Consider the following 19,749-nt stretch of genomic DNA (forward strand, 5'->3'; position numbering starts at 1 on the left):
GCTATTTTTTGTTGCTGTTTGGCCGGGGCTGGGTTTGAACCTGCCACCCTCAGTATATGGGCTCGGTGCCTTACCCACTGAGCCCACAGGTGCCACCCGCCTCCCCCCCCTTTTTTTGAGACAGAGTTTCACTTATTAACCCTTGGTAAAGTGTTGTGGCGTCACACAGCTCATAGCAACCCTCAAGTCCTTGGGCTTAGGCGATTCTCTTGCCTCAGCCTCCCCAGTAGCTGGGACTATAGGTGCCTGCTACAACGCCCGGCTATTTTCTTTTTGTTGCAGTTTAGCTGGGGCTGGGTTTGAACCCACCACCCTCGGTATATGGGGCCGGCACCCTACTCAATGAACCACAGGCACCGCTCCCCTTTTCCTTTTCAAAAACTAAATGGTCATACTTGTTGATACTTGTAAAACTTTCTACTTAAAAATTATTTTAGGGGCGGCACCTGTGGCTCAGTAGAATATAAAAAATAACCGGGCGTTGCGGCGGGCGCCTGTGGTCTCAGCTACTCAGGAGGCTGAGACAAGAGAATCACCTAAACCCAGGAGTTGGAGGTTGCTGTGAAGTCACCGCACTCTACTGAGGGTGTCTGTCTCTTAAAAGAAAAAAATTTAGAATTCCTTTTTAAAATAGTCCACTTTTTTTGAAGGGACAAATGTCTGTAAACAAAGGAATTAGTGGGGAGAACAATTTTTTTTCTTTTTTTGTGTCGTCCTGGGTACAGTGCTGTGGTGTCATAGCTCACAACACTTCAAACTGTTGGGCTCAAGGATCCTCTTGCCTCAGCCTCTCAAGTACCTGGGACTGTAGGTGCCTGCTACATGCCCGGCTGGTTTTATCTATTTTTAGTGGAGATGGGATCCCCATGTTGCTCAGGTTGGTCTTGAACTCCTGAGCCAAAGCAATCTGCCTGCCTCAGCTTCCCAGAGTAATCTCTAGGATTACAGGTGTGAGCCACTGTGCACGGCCAACACTGAATTCTTAGTATTCCCCAGTAAGATTGTCTTTAGTGGGGTAGATACACAGACTGATGATGGTATAAAGTGGTGTTATGCTTCAATCATGACCCCTCTTAACCCTGTAAGAATGGCTCTTGGGCCTGAGCACTTCCCTTCCAGGAGATACAGCTCTTACAGCTTACACTGGACTTTGCACCTTTTGTGGAAATCTCTCTCCGTGTTTGAGAATCAGTGTGTATTTCTTTGTTCCACTTAAGTGTATACATCATGGTGCTTGGCCAGCTGTTCTGTTCTATCTTTCCCCTGAGGAGAGGGCCCAGACTCTTCCTTTTGCAGCATGAGAAGACGGCATGCAGGCCAGGCTGCTTTGGCTGCCAGGAGGGCCCGCTGGCCGTGGGGCACCACTGCCCACTCCTGAGGTGAATGGTGTGCCGTCTCTTCTCTGTGTAAGTAAAGCATTGTTCCATCCAGTATTGACTATTCTTGTTTTTCTTGGTGCCTCTTAATACCCAAGTGCGGTTTGCAGGAGTTCAGACTTCTACTCCCCGCAGTAGGCCATTATGGGAGCTTCCAGGAAGAGAGCCTCTAATCACTTCAGGGGTGAGTCAGGGAGAGCTTCCTAGAGGGAAATAGTAGAAATCAGGTGAAAAAACAGGCCAAGCTTAAAGAAGCAGGGTGAAAATTTTGCAGGGAGAGGGGTGTAGAGGAGTGAGTGGGGCCGATGCAGCGTGTTGGGTGTGCTTGTGTGCACTAGCATGTACGTTTGCTGAAGTGGAGGGGAGATGAGGCTGGGGAAGTAGAACTTGTTCCCCTCGGGAGCCAAGAACTGGTGAATGGGTACACTAGAAGTTTTTTAAGCTGGTGTGATGCCTGTCCTTAAGGGGATGTGGCTTCAGCGTGTGGCTTTTGCTAATAGAGACAGGGAAATCACCGGGGAAATGGTCTGAGAGCTTGAGACAAGGAGGATCCTGGAGTAGAAGCTAACGGAGAGTATAATAAATTTAGAGAATGGTTTCTTTTTTGTGTGTATTAACAATATAATTTTTTGAAAGAGCATATGTATAAATCCAAATTTGGGCCAGGTGCAGTGGCTCACGCCTGTAATCTCAGCACTCTGGGAGGTTGAGGCAGGTGGAATGCTTGAGCTCAGGAGCTCCAGACCACCCTAAGCAAAAGTGAGACCCCCATCTCTAAAAATAGCCGTGTGTTTTAGGGGGCGCCTGTAGTCCCAGCTACCTAGGAGGCTAAGGCAAGAGGATTGCCCTATAGTTTGAGGTTGCTGTGAGCTTTGACACAATGGCATTCTGCCCAGGGTGACAGAATGAGACTCTATCTCCAAAAAAAAAAAAAAAAATTAAAAAGAAATGTATATTTCATTATTGACCACTTCTTGGTTTCTGTGGGTATTCTATTTCAAACACATTTTATGACCTGGCATGGTGGCTCATACCTGTAATCCTAGCACTCTGGGAGGCTGAGGCAGGTGGATAGCTTGAGTTCACGAGTTCAAGACCAGTCTGAAGAGTGAGACCCCGTCTCTACTAAAAATAGAAAAATTGAGTCAAGAAGATTGTTTGAGCCCAAGAGTTGGAGGTTGCTGTGAGCTATGACAGCACAACACTCTATCCAGGGCAACAGCTTGAGACACCGTCTCAAAAAAAGAAACACAAACAAACAAAAAACCCTACACGTTTTATAATTTTATAATTCAGATAAATGTACAAGGGAAAGACTGCTTCTGTCACTCTTGTGTATGTATTTTGATGATTTTTTTCAACCACCTTCATTTTCTGATGTTGGTGGTTTTCAATGCAAAAGAGAAGTTTCCATTTGTTTTTTTGAGTATCTGGGACTATAGGTGCCTGCCATATGCTCGGCTACCAAACAAAAACCCCAATGACTTTGGCAGTTAACATTTTTACTTGAAATAAATGCTATTTAAACATTATTTTTGGCGTAATTCTTGGCATAAGTTACTGCAGTGGAGCATTTGTAGCATGCGTCCTAATGGGATCATTCTGGAAGTGTTTAAAAGTTTTTGTCAGAGAAGACAGTGGCAGCAAATCAGTGTGAACAGTGACACTCTGCTCTCTGCATTTGTCACAGCTCCTGTTGGTATTTTTTTTTTCCTTAATTCTTTTTTGGGGGGGGTTAGTTTGTGGTATGCCTTACAAGTGATTTTTTTTTTTAAATGAAAAGTTGTAAGATAGTACAAAGAACTTCCCAAATATTAACCATATTCTATTGATGTGACTGTATTCCTAGTCTTCACCTCAGCCCCCTACTCCCCATAACTCCTCCTACATATAATTTTTTTTCAGTCCTACACATTCCCCTTTCATATGGCATTTTGCATTACATAACTTTTATAGTTCTGAACCATTTTAGAATAAGTTGATATCATGTCCTTTTATCCGCAAACTCTTTAGTGTGTATTTCCTAAAATTAAGGATATTTTGTTCTAAAATATCCTTAGTGCATTTATCAGGATATTAGTATACGGAGCCCTTTGAGCTGCTGTGTCCCTGTACTGTGTCCCCATCATCCTCTGAGCACTTCCTTAGTGTTTGATGCATCAAGATGCTGCAGGTTCATCCTTTGCGTTCCCAGCCCCTATGTAGTTCAGCGGCTGGGACACCAGCCACATACACCAGAGCTTGAGCTCATGTGTTCAAGACCAGTCTGAGCAAGAGTGAGACCCCGTCTCTACTCTGGCACATACACTTACATTTCATTTTCCATTTTGGTTTCTACCACAGTAATCATAGCACCCTGTGATTGGCCTTGTGGCCATGTGTTGGCTTCCTTCTCACATCCTCTGACCGTCTCCACCCTCTAGGTGTGCACTGGAGTAACTAGTAACTGTGGTGAATCTCAGAAGTCTTCTGGCATTTCTAATACTGATTGGGAGAGCCTGAAGCTTCTCTGTAGGCATCGTGGCAATGAAAAGTGTTTAAATTTTTTTCAGATGTCATTCATTTACCACTTATCTGCTGATGCTCTTAAAAAATATTAATTTAGTGATGGGTGCGGTGGAAGACAAAGGCGAGTGGATTCCTTGAGCTCAGGATTTCAAGACCTGCCTGAGCTACAGGGAGACCCTGTCTCTAAGATCACTTGAGCCCAAGAGTTTGAGATTGCTGTGAGCTGTGATGCTACAGCACTCTACTGAGAGGGACAAAGTGAGACTGTCTCAAAAAATATTAATTTAAAAATTTATTTGGCTTATGTACATATATTTAATATTTATTTATTTAGAAATAAAAGTGATTCTCTTGTCGCAGCCTCCTAAGAAGCTAGGACTACAGGTGCCCGCTGAAATGCCTGGCTGTTTTTGGAGATGGGGTCTTGCTCTTGCTCAGGCTGGTGGCAATCCACAGCCTTGGCCTCACAGAGTGCTAGGATGACAGGTGTGAGCCATAGCGCCCTGGCCAACATTCTTAAGTGTGTTTTTGGGGGTGGAGAGTCTAAATACTGGAAATACTACTTTGTCTCAAAAAAAAAAAAAGTCTCACTTTGTCACCCTAGGTAGAGTGCTTTGGCGTCATAGCTCACAGTAACCTCAAACTCTTGGGCTCAGATTCTCTAGCCCAAACCTTCCTAGTAGCTGGGACTACAGGCACCCTCCACAATGCCTGACTAATTTTTTTTGTTTAGCAAGCCCCGGCCCAGTTTGAACCCACCAGCCCTGGAGCATGTGGGTGGTGCCCTAACCACTGAGCTACAGGCAACCAGCCGGAAAATGCTACATTTAAAAACCCTCTTATATTAACCCCAAACACTGCACAAATAGATGGAATGCAGTTGAGTCAGATTTATAATGTTTTTGTACCAGGGAGCGGTTTCATAGAAAACAGTTCTTCCATGGGACAGGGTTGGCAGGGTGTGGGGGAGATAATGCAGGCACATGGTATCTTGGCTTTAGACCATCAGGCCTTAGATTCTCATAAGGCATCTTCAGCCTAGATCCCTTGTGTGTGCAGTTTACATGGAGGTGGGGATGGTTTCATGATGATTCAAGTGCATTACATTGATTGTGCATGTTATTTCTACTCTTACTACATTATTACACTATGTTGTTACATCATCTGCAGTATCATTATGTTTTCATAAGGAGCATGCAGCCTGGTTCCCTTGCAGGTGCAGTTAAATAGGGTGTGTGCTTCTATGAGAATCTAATGCCGCCATTGATCTGACAGGAGATGGCGCTCAGGTGGTGATGCGAGGGATGAGGAGCAGCTGTCAATACAGATGAAGCTTCCTCTGTGCTCCCCTATAGCCGGCCAGGACTGTAGTGACCTAGGGTTGAGGACCGTAGCCGCAAGGCTCAGGAACTTTTTAGCAGAAACCCAGGAATTTTAGGGGAGTTTACCCAACTTTTTCTAGATACATGGTAACAGAAAATGTTATCAGAATGTAGTCAACGTCATTTTTCCCAGTTGGCTTATTTGCTTTATTAGGTATCTTTGGATTCTTCTCTCCTGTGCTTACAAAATCTTTGTTAATAGTAAAAAGAGAACAAAGTAAGCTATGATGCCACAGCACTCTACTGAGGGGGACAGAGTGAGACTTTGTCTCAAAAAATATTATTAATTCAAAATACTAATTTTTATATTAATATTAAATATTAATTTTTTTTGAGACAGAGCCTCAAGCTATTGCAGCAACCTCCAACTCTTGGGCGTAAGCGCTTCTTTTGCTCAGCCTCCCAAGTAGCTGGCACTACAGGCGCTTGCCATAATGCCTGGCTATTTCTTGGTTGTAGTTGTCATTGTTGTTTGGCAGGCCTGGGCTGGATTCGAACCTGCCAGCTCTAGTGGCTGGCGCCTTAGCCACTTGAGCTACAGGCGCTGAGCCCAAAGTATTTTCTGAATAAGTGACTACTAGTTTTTATTAGAGAATTTGCAATGGAATTGTAGTTCTGATAAGGTTCCCAAGAGCTCACCACTGTGATGAGAACTTGAAATTCCTTGAGTTTTCTTCCCTTATGTTTTCTTCACTTTCTGTTATTTGTATAATTGAAACTTCAAAGGCTTAAGATAATTATTGCCTTTTCCAATTTCCCTGACCTGTTGAAAATAAACTTTAATATTTTTACTCTCCATACTCAGTATAGTTTGCTTTATTGCTCAGGCTGGTCTCGAACTCAAGCTCAAGCAGTCCATCTGCTTCAGCATCCCGGAGTGCTAGGATTACAGGCATGAGTCATTGTGCCCAGCCAATTTGCATTTTTAAAAGTGAACATTATTCACGTATTGCTTCTAGAAACCTTGGTTCTCTTCGAGTCTCCAGTCCCCTCAGTACTAACACCTAAATTAAACTACCAACAAAATTAAATGAGAGAAGATCGTGTGAGGTATCTTAAAGTATATTCTGAGGTGGCGGCGCCTGTGGCTCAGTGGGTAGGGCGCTGGCCCCGTATACCCGGCCCTGGCCAAACTGCAACAAAAAACTGCCAGGCATTGTGGCAGTCCCAGCTACTCGGGAGGCTGAGGTAAGAGAGTCGCCTCAGCCCAGGAGTTGGAGGTTGCTGTGAGCTGTTAGGCTACGGCACTCTACCAAGGGCGATAAAGTGAATCTCGGTCTCTTAAAAAAAGAAAGTATATATTGAGAAATACATTTTGGGGGGACTTGGGAATGGAGAGAAATAAGTAAGAGGTAATCAAAATAATTTGGGGGTACTAGGTCTCTTAGAGAATTATGATGTATGTAAACACACCAAAAGGAAAGAAATTGGGCTGTATCCAACTTTTCTCAACTTAAGTTGACCAGTGGTACCTAATTGTAAATACTATCTCTTGGGCCTTTTCTGGGACCCCATTTGGGAAAGACCAAGGTAGTATAAAGAGCATTGACTATTCAGTCAACAACTAATTTGTAAAGGTGAGTGTGTCAGTAGGATACCCTGTAATCTTTACATTTTAGGTATCTGAATAGCAGATTTGTGATTAGCACAGGAAGGAATGGCATTGATTCCTGCATGGGGTTCTAGGTCTGCGTAATGAGGAGGTGAGGAAGTTTTTGAGGGAACCCAGACATTTGTTGAGCCTCAGCTTTTCCCCATGGATTCTTGCTCTTTATTTTATTAAGCCCTCCCATCAGCTGTCAGACACTGGTGTCACTCAATGCGCGCACACCCCTCCCCCCCTTGAAGACAAGTCTCACTCTATTGTCCATGCTAGAGTGCCTTGGCATCAGTTTCGCTCACAATAACCTCAAACTCCTCCTGAGTTCAAGTGAGCCTGCTTCCTCAGCCTCTGGGTAGCTGGGACTACAGGCACCTGCTACAACCTCCAGCTTAGTGTATTCTAATTTCAGTAGAGACGGGGGTCTCGATCCTGCTCAGACTGGTATCATGACTTCAAGGGATCCTTTTGCCTCTGATAGTGCTAGGATTCTAGACGTGAGCCAATACCAGGCCAATTGACTTTTTTTCTCTAGGAGGGAATTCAAAGTTTGGAGAAGATAGAATTGAACTTGGACCTAGGGTGTCTGTCATTGAGAGCTGCTGGTTTCATGCCCTGCTGTGAGTGGAAGTTAAGAGGAAGGAAACTTCAGTCTGCTGAAACCTGCTGCTTATGTCTCAGTTCCCTTTCTCCACTGCCCCAGAATGTGGGGGCCGTGCACATGGTCCTGCTGCAGTTCCCAGAGCAATCATAATGTGGCTGGACGTTACTGTGGCAACATCTGTCTGTTTCCTCACTTCCAAGGGGTGGGAGTGTGGGTGTGGGTGAGTGAATACTTAGTATTTCATCTTTGCTGGTGGCTTGGTTCGCTTGCCTTGGAATGACTGACCACTTCTCTTCCTTTTAGTATTTTGCCTTAAGACAATGGAGTTCCTTAAGGAAATAGGGGTCCTGTTTGGCTAATGCTAGCATCTCAGGCCTTGTGGATTTGAGCTTTTGAAGATGTGTTAAACTGCCTAAGTTGTTCCCCCAACCCTAACAAGATTCTAATGTCTCCATCTTCGAGTGACCAAAATGAAATTCCAGATATGCTTGAAGAATTTTTTATTGGTTAGTAAGAATACATCACTGATTACAAAGTGTGCTTCTCTGTCCCATGCTTTTGGGGTTGGGATAGTGTGGAACTGGTAATAGCATGCAGGCCAAGAGCTGTTGAAAATATTTTCAGCAGTGCTTTTTAGGTGAGTGTTCTGTCTTGTCCTGCACTAAACATTTGAGAGACTGATTAAAGGTTAGTAAACAAAGGCTGATTTGACATAACTTTAAGGCGTCCTCAAACTATGCACATGCGGCCCACTGAGGACATTTGTCTGGTCCACCGGGTGTTTTTGCCGCCGCTGCCTGTCCTGCTTAGCAGCCGACTCATCCCGGGGCCTGCAGTCCGGCCCTCCAACGGTCTGAGGGACAGTGAACTGGCCCTCTGTTTAAAAAGTTTGAGGACCCCTGCTTTAAGGGAAAGGGGAAGGTATATAGCACCACATGTGTAGAATCTGTCCACCTTCAAGGTATGATATGGGTAAGGAGGGGAAAGGAGAAGGAGATTGGGAGTTAAAAGGGTCATTCCACTGCAATCGGATGTGTGACATTTAAGCTCCATTCTGTGGAAGGAGCTGAGCCTTAGAAGCTTACTGAGATACTGTGCTTGGTCTGAGACTGTTCAGAGGAATAAACTATACCTATAATTCATTGCAAGGCCTTCTTGAACCGTTCACAGCCAGGAGAAGAGAGTATTGACAACATTTAAAATTACAGATTGCTTATTTTGGACCCTCTGTTTCAAGTTATGAGTGAAATTTATGAACCACTTACTGGATGGTAGAGTTCAGTATGTTCCCATGTTGTCATTTGTCATTGTTGTTGCTTGTGTTGTTGTGTGTGTGAAGGGTGGTTGAAGCAAGGGCCAGGCAGTCCCTCCTCTTTATCTGTGATTCTTAAGGTGTTTAACAATCCAGTAACCCTGGGTGCTGGGATTTTGCATGAAGTTTGCATTGTTGATTGGATGGAAATAGTTTTTAAAGAAAGGTTAGGGTTACTCAGCCTCACTAATTGTCAATCAGTAGGTAACTGTTTAATGAGTGAGTATTGGGAGCCAGGAAGCAACCTAGCTATATTGGGTGGGTGGGGGGAGAGAAGATCTTGGATAATAAAGAACTAGGTAAGCTTTCATACTGAAGACTGAAAGACAGATGTTTAAAGCCGTGCATAGGTAACTGGGTTTTCTGTAACTATTTCTGAAATGGCTGTAATGACTGAAGTACCAGCTCTTTAAAAACTGCTAAGAAACAGTGGTGGCCATGTAAAGAGGAGAAGTTACAAGATGATAGGGTGTGACCTGAGTCACCAAATTTCGACTTGGACTCTTTTTCAGTTTAAGAAATTTTTCTTTTTTTAGATACTGGTGAGAGTATTAGTTGAACTCAAAAGTGTTGAGAAGTCACAGCCACGTTAATCATGGGCATTTCACTTCCCGTCATTAGTTTTAGACATTTTACCTGGAAATCAGTCATTGGTGTGTGTTCCTTAGATGTTTACATAGAGTCTCGTTTGTCCCTTTATTTTTTTTCTAGCCCTTTCACCCAAGTTTCCTCTGAATGACTGGAGGTTTATTGACTGTGGGAGGAATGACACGAATGAATTATTGCAATCCATCTGCCATATGTGAATATAACAACAACTGGGTATCATTAGCCAAATCTCATTTCTTTTTTTCTGGAATTAACTGCATTCTGCAAGTTCTTCCAAGTAGTTTGTGTGGGATGAATCTGTTCTCTTTCCCATCGAGTTTGCTGAATGGGAAAAATGAATGAAATCTATAGTTGTCCTGCACATTTGAAACAAGGAAATCAAGTGGATGCTTGAGCATTATAGTCAAATCAAGAAATGGGGCAGCCCTCTTGGTGTGTGGATGAATATGTGTTATCATTAGCCCTAGAAGAAAACGTCTGGTTTGGTGATGTGGGAAAGAGAGCGACTTACTTTTCTGGAGCAGTAAGATTTTTGATGAATGTTTTGTCAGTGTTGGTGGATTGTAGGTATGTGGTTTTGGTTACTGGTAGCTTCTCTCTGTGAAGGGAGAGAAAATGGCTTATAGCCCCTGCTCCTGGGACACATAGGAGGGGAGGGCAATACCTTTTGATATTTCTGTGTGAAAGATGGTGATTCACAATCTCCAAATCTTCCATTTTACAATGATTACAAATGTGTTACCTTAAGAGTGATCAAGAGACAGCTTTTCGCTGCTCAGGTAATAGCTGAAACCTTGTGGCAGAAGTCGTTTTTTGTCTCAGTGATAGAATCTGAATGGTTCATGTATATGCTTTATATTGATTGAGTGTGGTTATTGTACTTGATGTTTCTTTCTTTGTTCTTTCCTTTATTTCTTTTTTAGACAGTCTCACTATGTCACCTTTGGTAGACTGAAGTCGCATCATAGCTTACAGCAACTTCAAACTCTTGGGCTTAACAGATTCTCTTGCCTCAGCCTCCCAAGTAGATGGGCTACAGGCGCCTGCTATAGCTAATAGCAAGGCCCAGCTATTTTTTTTTTTGCAGTCATTGTTGTTTAGCAGGCCCAGGCCCGGCTCCAACCCACCAGCTTTGGTGTATGTGGCTGGCGCCATAACCACTGAGCTATGGGTGTTGGATCTACTTGATGTTTCTTTAGTTCATTTTCTATATTTTCCTAGCTTCATTTTTGTTTTAGTTTTTTATTTCAGTTTAGTTTTCAATTTTGTTTCTGTGAATTTTACATATCTGATACAGGAATACCAATCGTAAGGGCAGGGGGAACATGTAACCTCATTTACTGTATGTTCAGTGTGGTCAAGGACATTTGGTGGTTATTTTTCAAAATGAGGAATGGGTGTGAAGTTAAAACTATGCAGAAGGTTTTAGTAAATTTGAAGTTATAAGAGGAGTTATTAATTTATAATTATAGGCTCAGCGCCTATAGCTCAACCGGCTAAGGCGCCAGCCACGAACACCTAAGGTGGCGGGTTCGAATCCCCAGCCCGGACCCGCCAAACAACAATGACGGCTGCAACCAAAAAATAGCCGGGCGTTGTGGCGGGCGCCTGTGGTCCCAGCTACTTGGGAGGCTGAGGTAGGAGACTCGCTTGAGCCCAGGAGTTGGAGGTTGCTGTGAGCTGTAATGCCAGGGCACTCTGCCCAGGGGGACAGCTTGAGGCTCTGTCTCAAAAAAAAAAAAAAATTTATAATTATAAACGTAAGTTATAGAAATTTAGGTCTTTTTTTTTTTTTTTTTTTTTAATGACAAACTAGCAGCAACTGCTTCCTTTGCCCCACCCACCTTGACTTGCTTCCTGGTGAAAGGTATGATTGTGTCCTAAGGCATAGATCCTACAGGTAGCATATCTGAAACTTGAACATGCATGGGAATCTTGATGAGCTGTTGCCCATCTTGGTGGGTAGATGTCTTGGCATAGTGTCACACATTTTGGTCAGTAAATTTGAGGTAAGGCTGGAGAGCCTGCATTTCAAATGAGCTCCTGGGTGGTGCAGACTCCCTTTGTGTCGCAAGGCTGCAGGCAATACTTGTGAGAGTGTGTGGGCTGGAACTGGGCTGGCCACTAGCCACCTAACTCCACTTATTAGTTGCTGATGCCACATAAGTCTTTTCCTTTGGGATATTTTTTAGCCTTGGGGCTTGATTCTCTTAAATTCAACATTTTTGTTAGATTTCTGTTTTTTTTATCTATTGCAAGCAATATTTAAAATCCCTGTCAGCCCTTTGTGCTGGTTATGAAGAGTTGACCCCGTTTTGTTATGATTATTGATTAATATCATTTGCAAATGTTCTGAATCCTCCTCCCAAGAAAACACCCAAAGTCAATCACCATTAAACAAAGCGAACTGGTTGAACAAGAACTTCTGAAACAGCATTTGACAGTGGCAAGTGGTACAGTAGGCTGAGTGAAGTGGCTTACGCCTGTAATTCTAGCACTTGGAGGGGACTGAGGCAGGTGGATTGCTGGAGCTCAGGAGTTGGAGAGTAGTCCCAACATTGTGGCGGGTGCCTGTAGTCCCAGCTACTCAAGAGGTTGAGGCAAGAGGATCACTGAGCCCAAGAGTTTGAGGTTGCTGTGAGCTCTGATACCCGAGTACTCTACAGAGGCTGACAAAGTGAGACTCAGTCTCAAAAAAAAAAAAAAAAGGGCTTAAGTAGTATTTTACTATGTCAAATATCATTTAGTGTGTCGTCAGGTGCCTTTTTTTAGTTCATGGGAGTGGATTCTGGTGGCAAATATAGTGATAGGTAATCTTGCAGTCAGCACTAAATCCTGGGCATAATTTATCAGTTAGGAGCACTGGGCTCAAACCTTAACAACAATGATATGTTTAAGCTGTGTGACTCTGGACAAGCTGTTCGTATCCTCTGAGCCCTAGTGTCTTCAACTGAGAGATGATGACAGTCTCTCCCCCGATTGGGTTACTGTTAGGATTTAAGGAGGTAATAAATGTCAAGTGCTGTAAACAGTCCTAGAGTAAACCGGGTGGTAGTGTTACTTCCCTTGATAAAACCGGCCCTGGCACATGGCTCAGGGGCCTGGAGATTATCTGCCCTTTGCTCTGCTCATCTGGGGTCATCCCAGCCCTTTTTTCCTCTTCCCCTCCCTCCTGGAGCTGGTAGTAGAGAATGGGCATAGTTTGCTGACCATCCACTATGATATGGGTAGAGTAACTACTTTTTGGTAACATCCAGAGAGATGGTAATTTATTCATTTTTTTGAGAAAACCCTTTTGTCGGGGGAAATCTAAACCTCCTGGCAGCCTCTTCCAATCTGTCAATTGTCAGACACCAGGCACCAGCCAGATCATCATCAAAGGACTCGTCACAGAGTCCCATACCTAGATGAGTGATGCTTTACTTTTGACCTTTGTGCCTCGGCCTTTCCCCTTTAACCCTTTAATCATCTCTTAAAAGAGAATCAATCAACAAATATTTATTGACTGTTTCCTTGTGTGCTTTAAAATCCACCCACAGGCTGTTCTATGGCTCTCAAAATTTTCTGCCCTGTACCCAGGGAGAACACAGAAGCCCTGGCTAGTTTATTTGCTATCTGCTTTCTTAGATCATGTCCAGGAGCTGAGCATTCTGTTTTTTTTTGCTGGGAGTCAGTGGGTGTGTCCAGTGCTGGCAGGTGGCATGATCCAGTTGGAAGGTTGGGGTAGTGCATCCTGGCTGCTTGCTCACTGTGGTGTACGGGGAGAGGCTGAGCAACTTTTTTCACCACAGTTCACCCCCTTTCTGGCCCTTCCTTTCAGCTGCAGGCTTTTTACCACCAGTTGTGATGGAACATTTAAAACTTGTGTTGAGGTCACCACAACCAAGTTCCCTCTTCTTAGTGACTGGCAGAGCACCCACTGGGAGCCAGCACAAGTGTATGTAGGGTTTTGTTGGAGGGTTTCTTGCCTGTAGTTTCCAGCTGGAACATGAGCCTGTGCTGATTTAAGTTGTCACAGGCTTTCGAAAGGCCTTCTGTCCTCTGCTTGTTAGCCATATTGCTAAGATTGTTAAAGAAAGTGTAAAGGATGTAAAACGTCTATTGAAGTTTGATGTTGGCTGGTGATGGTAAGCAACACCTTCACCCCTCCCTGTTACATAAAGTGTACTGTGGGATTTCCTATTAAGAGAGCAGGTGGGGCGGTGGCAGGAGAGAGAGAGTACTGACTCTAATTCTGCTACGTGGGATAAAAGACCCCACTGTATGTAGTTTCTTCCAGCTAGGTGCCTTGGGTTGTTGATGTATAGTTTTTACCACGAGAAATTTCATTCATTGTTACCACCAGCTTTTCCTACAGCATATCTTAGCACAGACTTAAAAATTGGTTTCATTCTTGAGTGCTGTGTTTCTCTTGTTTCCATCTGTGAATGAGTTTAGATCGAAGCTAGCATGTGGTTTTGGTGTTGCCAGTAAAGCACCCCAACCACAGCCCTGGGCACTGGGCAGGAGCGGATGTCATTGTTGACTGAAAGTAAAGGGAGTTCAAGGAGTTTTAAGTAGTCTTGGCCTTGATTTTTCTGGTACTGTGGAGTACTCCTCCACTACCTGATTACTAACATTCTGTTTGTGAGAAATGTACTTTACTGTTCTAATGAATTATGTGGGTAGTGCATGCATGAATTTACAAGGGAGTTCACCATCTCTTTAGGGAATTAGTATTATATGTACTGTCTCACACATACATGCATCATTCTGAACTTAAATTTTTTTCTAGTGTACAATTGTGGTTTTGGCACCCAGTTTTAAAATGTAAAGACGATTTTGTTTACTTCTGAAGGCCCACTTGGGGCACTAAACCTATCTTCTTTTTTTTTTTTTTTTGAGACAGAGCCTCAAGCTGTCCCCCTGGGTAGAGTGCCGTGGCATCACAGCTTACAGCAACCTCCAACTCCTGGGCTCAAGCAAGTCTCCTGCCTTAGCCTCCCAAGTAGCTGGGACTACAGGCACCTGCCACAACACCTGGCTATTTTTTTGGTTGCAGCCGTCATTGTTATTTGGTGGGCGCAGGCTGGATTCAAACCTGCCACCTTAGGTGTATGTGGCTGACGCCTCAGCCACTTGAGCCACAGGCACCGAGCCTAAACCTATCTTCTTATCCAAACATCAGGTTCTTAGAAGGTATACCACTAATTTCTCAAGGCTTTCCTGGATTTCTGTTGGCAAATAACTTCAGTGGCAGATCCTTTAAGTGCTTCACAGTTAGGTGGTTATACATGAGGGAGACAGTTCTGTGGTGTATCCTGATTGTGCTTTGGAGTTGAGTTCATCATTCCCAGCAGAGGGACAAGACAAACTTGGGATTCGCTTCCCACCCACAAGCCAACCAGCCACTTTCCTTTCCCATGAACAGCAGAGCAATGCTTGTTAGATTGGACGTTTTTCATACATGTGCTGCTTACTTAGTCTAAAATCTGAAGAAGGCTGGGCACGGTGGCTCACACCTGTACCCCTAGCACTGTAGGAGGCTGAGATAAGAGGATCACTTGAACCCAGGAGTTTGAATTTGCTGTGAGCTATGATAGTACAGCACTCTATCCAGGGCAACAGAGTAAGACTGTCTCAAAATAAATGAATGAATGAAAAATCACTGGAGAAAGAATAATGTTCTCTTCTTTGAATGTATTTTTTCAGGTACTTAAAACAAGCTTTGAACTTTCATTTTCACAAAATGAACACACCTGTTTAACTAGCGCCTAGCTCAAGAACAGAACCATATCAGCCTCTCCCTAGAACTTCAGGACCATAGATGTTTCCTTTTTTTTTTTTTTTTTTGAGACAGCGCCTCAAGCTATCCCCCTGGGTAGAGTGCCATGGCATCACAGTTCACAGCAACCTCCAACTCCTGGGCTCAAGCGAGTCTCCTTCCTCCACCTCCCAAGTAGCTAGGATTACAGGCGCCAGCCACAATGCCTGGCTATATTTTGGTTGCAGCCGTCGTTGTTTGGCGGGCTGGGCTGGATTCGAACCCGCCAGCTCAGGTGTACAAGGCTGGTGCCTTAGCCACTTGAGCCACAAGCACCGAGCCTAAATAAAAAATTTTAGGAAGACTTTTCACAAGAATAGGGGAGAGAATAGGATACAAGGAACCTAGGAATAAAAAGCACAAAGGGCAAAAATTTGGAATACATGGAAGGGAAAAAAGGACATCCTGTCCTTTCTCCTGACCTTGTATATACTTTCTTTCCATTTTTTTTTTCTGCAAAACCTGACCTCATATACTTTATGTTTTCTTGGTTTTGTTTTTGGTATATTGTAATTAATATTTACATTCAAATTTTTAATTTAAATTCCTTGCATGTCTGCTTGGGGAAGGGGTTGTTTTCAAAACATAACTAAGGCTCGGTACCTGTAGCTCTGTGGCTAGGGCGCCAGCCGCATACAGTGGAGCTGGAGGGTTCAAATCCAGCCTGAGCCTTCCAAATGACAACTACAGCCAAAATATAGGCAGGCGTCGTGGTGAGTTCCTGTAGTCTCAGCTACTTAGGAGGCAAGAGAATCGCTTAAGTCCAAGAGTTAGAGGTTGCTGTGAGCTGTGACACCACAGCATTCTACCCAGGGCCACAGCTTGAGACTCTGTCTAAAAAGAAAAAAAAAATTAAAAATGGCCTCTATCTTACCTACTAGGAAATGTGAATGGTCCATTTTTTTTTTTTCTAGAGACAGAGTCTCACTTTGTTGCCCTTTGTAGACTGCAGTGGCTGTCACAGCTCACAGCAATCTCCAGCTCTTAGGCTTAGGTGATTCTCTTGCCTCAGCGTCCTGAGTAGCTGGGACTACAGGTGCCTGCTACAATGCCCGGCTATGAACGGGTCCATTTTTAAAGTGCCTCTCGGTATTTTCTGATGTTGCTCTTCCATTTAAGAACTTACTGGTTTATGGGGAGAAATTTTGTATACTTTCTGCACTTACTTTAATTATGTGATTAGTTAATTTTGGATTTATTGCTAAGAGCCCGTGAGAAATATGTTCGTTGCCCAGATTTGCCTGGACAGCAGAGCCTGGTTTCATTTAATTTGTGGAGTTCATTATAGTGCATAATTCACTGCGTCTGAGAAATTCAGACTCCTGGTCAATGTAGCTTAAAACTTAATTATTTTCTCCTGAGGCAGTCAAGTGACAACTAAAAGAAGCACTTGCTTCACTTGACTTTTCCTACTGAAACCTTGGGTTTCCATTCTAAACTTGATGCCACCTTGGGTGGTGCCTAGGCTTTGTCCTTAAACCTCAGTTTTCCTACTTTTCTCTCTTTTACTATGCCAGTTAATTTTAATTATTTTATTTTGCTTTGGGAACACGGTTACCATTCCAATATCATTTCTATGCTGAAATGCATTCTGAGTTTTAAACGGCTAATCTGTAAATGAACTGTTAGACGGTGGGCTGTTTGAAGTAGATTGTATGAGGAAATAGAGGCCAGAGAAATGAAAGGCTCTTTGGCGCAGGAGAAGCCTTTTCCTTAGCCACCAACAGCTTGATGTTGACATTATCATTTTGTTCTTCTCAGCCTTTCCAAAGAAGCTAGCTTTCACAGATGGTGAAATACAATATTTTTGTCTTCGTTCCTTTACTTTCCTTTAAAATCTTTAAAAGGAAGTATCTTTGAGAAATATTTCATCTACTTAGAATCGTTAATAAAAAAATCCAGGAAGAGGCAGTCTATTTCCTTTCCTGTGGTTACATAGTGACAGTTGATCTATTGAATACCTTCCTTAAAAACAGTGAGATTAGGCTCGGCGCCTATAGCTCAACCGGCTAAGGCGCCAGCCACGTACACCTAAGGTGGCGGGTTCGAATCCCCAGCCCGGATCCGCCAAACAACAATGATGGCTGCAACCAAAAAATAGCCGGGCGTTGTGGCGGGCGCCTGTGGTCCCAGCTACTTGGGAGGCGGAGGCAGGAGACTCGCTTGAGCCCAGGAGTTGGAGGTTGCTGTGAGCTGTAATGCCACGGCACTCTGCCCAGGGGGACAAAAAAAAAAAAAAAAAAAAAAACAGTGAGATTAGACAATTACAACAAATTGGTCCTTAGCCTCATTTCCTCTTAATATCTCATTACATGTTCGTTAGACCTTCCCAATTAAGATAGGAGTTGTCCACAGTAGAATGCCTTAGTCACTGATGGGATCCACTGTCTTTTGAGCCATTGTGACTTTTTGCTTATTGGAGGAATTGGTTTTCGTTCTCTTCTTCTTTCTTTTGGGACAGAGACTTCTGTTGCCTAGGCTAGAGTGCCACGCTGGCTCACAGCAACCTCCAACTCCTGTGCTAAACTGATCTTTCAGCCTCAGCCTTTTTGGTAGCTGGGGCTACAGACGCCTGCCACAGTACCTGCCTAATTTTTGTTATTTTTAGTAGAGATGGGGGTCTCCCTCTTGTTCAGGCTGGTCTTGACCTCGGGAGCTCAACTCCTGAGCTCAAGGGATCCCCCTGCTCTGGCCTCCCAGAGTGCTGAGATTACAAGCAAGAGCTGCCCCACTTGTCCCTATTCTGGTTTCTTCATAAGCGTTTTGGGAGCCGTAAGCATGCTGTTGTGCTTGGATTGCAGTAAGGCTAATATAGGAAAATTTAATCATGGCTTTACTCCAGTTTTATGTGAAGAGTTAGTAGGGAGCTCCCCTGAAGGGTTGAAATTTGAGTTGTTGAATGTGAGTGGCCTTTTTGGTTGACCAGCAGATCTTCCTGTGAAGCTGCCTCAGTATCTTTCCCCTGTCAGGATTCCTTCCTGTGTCAGCCTGACTATTTAAAGCAACTGCATAACTGATGCTGGGTATCTCTTTGGGAAAATTCCATTCTCTGAAGTACCTCTTCCCATTCCTTTCAGTGTGTACTAGTTTTGTCCTTAGAAGTAACTAAAAGTTACAGCTTATCAGTGGGCTCATTGGTTTTTTTCCTCTGGGCTAAACCTGTGATGTGAGTCATTTCTTTTTCTTTTCTTTTCTTTTTTCTTTCTTTTTTTTTTGTTTTTGAGACAGAGTCTCACTCTGTTGCCCTGAGTAGAGTGCTGTGGCATCACAGCTCACAGTGACCTCCAACTCTTGGGCTTAAGCGATTCTCTTGCCTCAGCCTCCCGAGTAGCTGGGACTATACAGGTGCCTGCCACAACGCCCAGCTATTTTTGTTCCAGTTGCCACTGCTGTGTTAGCTGGCCTGGGCTGGGTCTGAACCTACCACCCTTGGTATATGGGGCCGGTGCCCTACCCACTGAGCCTCAGGTGCCACCCTGAGTCCTTTCTTTTATGCGGAAGGTTTTGTCAGTATCTTTGAAAGTGCATATCCCATGGTTTAAACTTCTGGTATGTAATATAACTAGTATGATGGTTTGCATACCATTTTACTAAGCCATTCTCTCTGATTCTAGGAATTTACTTAGATTTAGCCTTAGGGGTGTATGTCAAGTGCATTTCACTGCATCACAGTAAAAAATTTTCAGGGGGATTGATTAGGGACCATCTGTTAGCTGGGTGTTGTGTTGGATGCCTGTAGTCCCTGATACTTGAGAGGATGAGACAAGAGAAATCACTTAAGCCCAAGAGTTTGAAGTCGCTGTGAGTTGTGATGCCACGGTACTCTATGGAGGGGGACACAGTGCGACTTTGTCTCAAAAAAAGGAAAAAAAAAATTAGGGAACATCTGTTCCACGCAGTCATTAAAATGATGTGGTAGAAAGAATATTGAGTGACAGAATGTTGTAAGTGGAAGAAAAGTGAGAAAACAGTGCATACATTTAAAATTTTTTTGGGGGGGATAATTTAAATAAATTATATATTTGTTCAGGGAAAGTACTAAAAAGATATGTACAAAATTAATGATGTTTATTTCTGGTTCAAAATAAATTTTGAGTTTTATTTCTGTTTATAGGGAAGTATTTCTTGATCTACCACGTGCTAAATTCTAGGCACTCAGTAGTGAACAATGGCTGTTACAGTAGAGGGAAGGATCAGTGCTTTTGTAGATGAAGCATTTAGCATGTTGTGGGCAGAGTCTGGAGAGACACCTAATCTACACTGAGATCTGAAAAAGACTTTAGTATGGCACGGTATAGGGACTTGAAGGGCAGGATCAGTCAGGTGAAGATGGGTGTTGAACACTGTGTTGCAGAGTAAAGTGTAAGGCTCAGAAATAAGGAAAGGCATTGAAGAATATAGGAAGAAAGATGGATGCTCAGCAGATAATGCTACTCTGTAATTTTAAGAAAAGTTATCCAGGCTCGGCGCCTATAGCTCAACCGGCTAAGGCGCCAGCCACGTACACCTAAGGTGGCGGGTTCGAATCCCCAGCCCGGACCCGCCAAACAACAAT

General features: G+C 43.6%; 1 protein-coding gene across 1 annotated transcript in view; it reads left to right on the plus strand.

The window, feature by feature from the left end:
* Positions 1-19,749, plus strand: part of JARID2 (jumonji and AT-rich interaction domain containing 2) — a 285,849-nt gene that overhangs the window by 43,159 nt on the left and 222,941 nt on the right. The gene's annotated exons all lie outside the window — the stretch shown is intronic.

Source organism: Otolemur garnettii, unplaced genomic scaffold, assembly GCF_000181295.1.
Source record: "Otolemur garnettii isolate 467f Iridium unplaced genomic scaffold, OtoGar3 scaffold00026, whole genome shotgun sequence".
Lineage (NCBI taxonomy): Eukaryota > Metazoa > Chordata > Mammalia > Primates > Galagidae > Otolemur > Otolemur garnettii.